The sequence below is a fragment of the Rhinolophus sinicus genome, chromosome 14, assembly GCF_057876585.1.
Source record: "Rhinolophus sinicus isolate RSI-liver-muscle chromosome 14, RSI-T2T, whole genome shotgun sequence".
NCBI classification, from domain to species: domain Eukaryota; kingdom Metazoa; phylum Chordata; class Mammalia; order Chiroptera; family Rhinolophidae; genus Rhinolophus; species Rhinolophus sinicus.
In genome coordinates this window covers 127,047,478-127,053,639 of record NC_142514.1, presented here as the reverse complement: position 1 = coordinate 127,053,639, position 6,162 = coordinate 127,047,478, and positions in this window count along the sequence as shown.

Sequence of the window (6,162 nt, the reverse complement as noted above, 5' to 3'; positions counted from 1 at the left end):
CATTGTAAAAAGTATAACACTAACAGGCACACACAACACTAGCTCCAACTTGTATACTTCCCAAACTTGGGGCGTTTGAAATAAAAGCAAATGCTTTTAGATAACCAGTATACAGAACAACCTTAAAATAGTCACTAGCAGTAGTTTCTAAGTAGAAATAGAAAGTTATATAATGTTTCCAGTAATCCCAACCAAGTCTGTTAGAGATTGGCTCACAATCCTTCAACTCCAATAAAAAAGCCATCTCATTTTTCCATATTCCCCTCTTTTCTTTATATTTAGAAGTGTTCATTTTTATGTAGTAATCCCAACATAGCTATATACAATGTTGTATCGCCTTTAACCTGAGTATTTTTTTTGTTTTATAATCATGAATGATGAAGTAGTATTCTGTTGAATAACTGCACTATAACCATCCTTCTTTAAACCTCACCAATTTTATTGTACATATATATGCTTCAATAGTCACTTTATTGTATGTTGTTTTTCTTATTTTAGGATTTCCCCTCACGATAATTACTGAGAAGTGGCAGTACTAGAGTAAACAGCATAAGCCTTTTAAAATAATTTTCAAGATTTTAAAGATATATATTGCCAATTGTTTCCAAAAGATGGTACACATTTGCAATTTTACCAGCTGTGAATGTGGGGAATAGATCATAGAAATTAATTTTACACAGTTAGAAATGGAGAGATGGAGAAGCTTAGAACGTTTTGATTATGGCTAAATCCATTGTCTGGTATCCTAGCATCACTGCAACATTACTAGGATTATTAGCAAACGGTTTTAATGTTTCTTGTCATTTTTTTCAACTATAGCTTTTTAAAAATCAGAAAATAATAAATGCTTATAATAGATCATTTGAAAATGTAGAACTATATTAAGAACAAAATCCACAATGATTCCACCACCCAGCAATAAGTATTGAATCACTAAAATAACTCTTTGATAAATTCATTTCCAGTGTTTCTGCTCCCCACCCCAGGCATTTATTGGACTATCAGGTACCAGGAATACCATGGACTGTTTAAGAAACTTTGTGGTGGTAACATACATAATGTATATAGCCTTTAAATCCAATTCCTGACAGCTCCCCCCCAACACATACAAACACATGTACTGTTACATACATATCAGTATCTTGAGATTATTCATGTTATAAAAGCAGTGCTATAGTTAAGAGTGGAGTTTTGGAATCACACCAGGATTCAAATCTCAGATCTGCAATATAGAGCTAAAATAGTTTAATCATCTCTCTTGTGTAAAATGTAAATAATAATTTTGTATAGAGCATGTAAATATTGCTAGCATTAAAAGTATTCGAATAACATGTAAAGCTCTAACTGCATTGGCTTGCTCATGGTAGGAGCTCAATAAATGAAAACGATTTTTTATATGACATGGTCTAAGGATATAGTCTGACTGAATTGTATTCAATCCTATTGCTACAAATACCAATATTTTCTTAGACAATAATGGGCATGTCTCTGTTTTTGCCATCAAAGTGGTTTCTAATATTTGTCTTTTATAAATCATATGATCACAAAGACATCAAGAACTACGTACAAGATGTTCAGAGTAGCATCATTTATAAAAGTGAAAAACTGGAAATAATCCAAATATGAATTAACTATAAAAAGGTATGTCCAAATCGTGGCATAGCCATACCATGTAATACTATACAAAAAAGGGAATGAATGAACTACAAATAAAATGAAACGGATGAATTTAAAAAACATAATGTTGAATAAAAAAGCCAAAGGGGTAAAAGATAACTTTAGTGTAATCCATTTATGTACGTTTCAGAAACAAACATAAACAAGTTATTATGTTTAAGAATGCATACTAACATGATGAAAGCTTGAGAACTTATTATCATAACTATCAGGATAATAGTTCATTTTAGGGAGCTGGGAGGAAAGGGGAATGTTTCTGAGGTATTGGTATAATTCATTTCTTTAGGTGGGGGATGCTCACTTTGAAATGATTCATAAAGCAATGCATTTATTTTATGTACCTTTCCGTCTTATTATCCCCATATCACAGGAATCTGAGGACTAGATACTTAAGTAGTTGACATTTCCAGTGGTAATGTAGCTTTTAGATATCATAGCGGAAATTTTCATACAAAACATTAACAGAATAATCAAATTAGATGCAGATGGCGGTAGATTGGTTGACTAGACAAATAATTTGAAACTTTAGCTTATTTGCAGGGAGGTGCCTTTGGAAGCTGGATGGAAGTTGGTAAACAACCAGTAAATTACCATCATCCACCTATTGTCCCAAGCCAGAGACTTGGCATAGCCATCAATGAGCAGTCACCTTGCATCTTCTTTCCTGATCAGTTGTGAGTCTTGAATCCCATGTAGGATTACTTACAGACCTGACCTGGCCACCTATCTACATCAGGAAGTCCAGTCTCAGAGTTTAAAAAGTAATCTTAATTATTTTGATTAGTCATGTCATATTGAACATATACATTTACCTCCATTTTTTTCCAGATCCCACTAAAATTGTGGTGAAGGAAATATATACCAGGGGTGCCAAAAAAATGTATACACGACTTGTATTCATCTTTTGTTACTGGTATATATTGAGTATTGCAATTCTAATACAGCTTTTTCCTTTCTTAAAATGTGTATACGTTTTTTTTTGTACCCTCTGTATATAGCCCCACAAGGACAAAGAAATTTGAATAGGGTACTGCAATAGACAGATTAATTCAGCAAGTTTAGTTTGGTTTAATTTTCTTTATTTTGGTATTTAGGAATGTTTGTGTTTTTGTTCAAGTGGTTTCCTGTATACCAATACTTTCATATAATTACCTCTTTCTTTTTCTTACTTAGGCTCTCCTATTCATTTTGTCAGATATAATTCACTTTGACTTTTAGTTGTTTCCTGTAAAGTAGTCAACGATAATCTCATTTTCTTTCTTCCTTCCATGTCCTCTCATTTTATTTATGTTTTCTTTTTACTTTGTCAGAGAATGTAGTAGCATTTATGTACTAGTCTTCCACACTGATGTCGCCCTTTATTATTTATTATTTAAATATATTTATTATATACATTATATGTTAAAATATAAAATGTGTATTCATCAAATTTATTTATTTATTTATTTATAATATATGCATTAAATGTATATTCATTGCCTACCACTAGTCATTTGGCTGAAGTTCCCTCAATGATTCTTGTGGCCAGGTGAAGTTTGTCTTCTAGTAGAATTATCAAGAATAACTTATGAAAAAAATATTTCCTGAATTTTTACATGTTTAAAATAGCTTTTTCCGTAGACTTGAAACTTGAAGGAGGGCTTGAGGGGATATAAAATCCTCGATTGATACTTATTTCCTAAACAGTTTTAAAAATATTGCTTCACAATTCTGATTTCTGTGTTGCTTTTTGTAAAGGTTGGACACCTGACATTATGGTGAATGCTACTGTAAATTCAATTAAAAAGTTCAAGTTGAATATAAAATTGTTTTTATTTTAACAGTATGAATACCAATTTTGCTGGAGCACATCATGGCACAACAATATTTTTATCAAATTAAGAAATTTATGAAGCAAAAATGTACTTGGGATTAGTAGTGGTACATGTGTAATTTTATTTACATAACCTGTAATGGTGTACTAATTAGAATAGAACTCTAATTGTCAGAATTTGCAAATATTCTTTATATCGTATAACTGAACTGGATGTTTTGAGGGTGGGGGACAAAGTCTATATTGAATCAAAAACACAATTAGAAAAAAATGAAGTAAAACCTCATCATGGCAGTGATATATTGCCATGAAATTGAAATATTTTTCTTTTTGCTTCCCTGCATCAATCACATTTTTAGAAATGTCCTGAACTTATTTCACTACTCTGCAAATCAATATAAATGTCCTACAGTAGTATTGCATATTTTATAAATGATTCTCACAAAGTTTGGCTACTCTTTTTTTCAAAATAAGCTGAACATCTTTAATCAAAATAGTTCATAAATTTGTATTGTCAAACACCCTTCAGCTTTTGAAGTCCTTAGTGAATTGCAATTTTGAAAAACAGATTGCAAACAAGAATACATTGAAACTTAACCCTACAAAGCAAGGGAGGAAAAAAAAACACCATAAATGACTAGAAATGATAATTTTGTATATTAAAAAACACATTTATGTTTATACTCTTTAACACACACACACAGTTATTTGAAGAGTACACCAACTTTGGTAATATTACCTATATTTGAATTTCCACTATAGGTAGTAGCAAATCTGATGGATAGAATTTATTAAACTCTAATATCAAAATTGCAAAGTACGTTTTTTTAGAATAAATTCTCTTATGTGTTTACTTTTTAAAATTTCTATCTAAGATGATGACCTTAGTAGTTTTAATAGCATCACAAAATGGAAGGTGCGTTATCATACATTTTTTGGGCCCCACCACACATTCTCCTGGCCCACCATTTCACTCCAGTCATTGTAGATGAACCTGAAACACTTCATTTCACGTACATCACATACCTTACGCTGCTCTATAGTCCCAGGCTTCCTAGTGCAAACGTGTAAAATGCCTGATGGAGTCCAAACCAGCCATTCAGATGCATACCAAACCTGGAAGTGGGCAGAGTAAACATTTACTGGTGCCCCTCTTGACCAATTCCCAGATGGGAACTGGTGGATAAATGCTCCTGTTTCTGTCTCAGGTGGACAGTTCTGAGGTGTAGTCTGCCAGGCTTCTTAGAGGAATTGAGCCCCAGCTACATACCACAGTAATAATACTGCTCATTAATATATCCTAGGATTCAATATGCTCCTTTCCCTTCTCTTCCTAGTTTCCCAGTCTTCTTCTTTGGAATAATTTCCTAAAATAAGGTATCTGTTTACAAGTGTTTGTCTCCCACTATACTTTTGGAGAGGACTCAGGCTTAAACAAATTGAAATATGTTGAGATATGTGCATTCTTACTGAATATCTTTTTTTAAAAATCAAAGCTTCAAAAATTGAAATTCATCATATCAGAATTTTATGAAATAAATGCTCTATTAATAGAAGAAGGGGAGACAACCTTACAGGCTGAAAGTTTGAAGCTGTTGTAGATTAAGAAGAATGATATCCTTCTGCACAGCAAAAGAAACCATTGACAAAGTAAAGAGGCAACCAACTGAATGGGAGAAGATTTGTGCAAACAATGCCTCCGATAAAGGGCTAATATCCAAAATATACAAGGAACTCATGCAACTCAACAACAAAAAAACAAACAACCCAATTGAAACATGGGCAGAGGACATAAAAAATGCTCAACATCACTAATCATCAGAGAAATATAAATAAAAACCACAGTGAGATACCATCTCACCCCAGTTAGAATGGCTAACATCAACAAGACAAATAGTAACAAGTGTTGGAGAGGCTGTGGAGAAAAAAGAACCCTCATACACTGTTGGTGGGAATGCAGATTGGTGCAGCCACTGTGGAAGGCAGTGTGGAGGTTCCTCAAAAAATTACAAATAGAATTACCATATGACCCAGCAATCCCTCTCCTGGGTATCTATCCAAAAAATCTGAAAACATTTATACATAAAGACAAGTGTGCTCCAATCTTCATTGCAGCTCTATTTATGGTGGCCAAGTCATGGAAAAAACCAAAATGTGCTTCGATAGATTAATGGATAAAGTTGTGTTATATATACACAATGGAATACTATTTGGCGGTAAGAAAAGATGAAATAGGACCATTTGTGACAACATGGATGGATCTTGGGATTATAACGCTAAGCAAAATAAGTCAGAAAAAGCAGAGAACCATATGATTTCACTGATATGTGTGCTATATAAACCAAAAACAACAAAAGAACAAGACAAACAAATGAAAAACAAAAACTCATAGACACAGACAATAGTTTAGTGGTTACCAGAGGGTAAAGGGGGAGGGGGCTGGTAGGTGAAGGTAAAGGGGATCAAATATATGGTGATGGAAGGAGAACTGACTCTGGGTGGTGAACGCTCAATGTGATTTATAGATGATGTGATACAGAATTGTACACCTGAAATCTATGTAACTTTACTAATAATTGTCACCCCAATAAACTTTAATTAAAAAAAAGAAGAATGATTTCCTTGTGCAATAATTACTGGTACTTCCTTAAAATTATATTTATGTTAGTGTC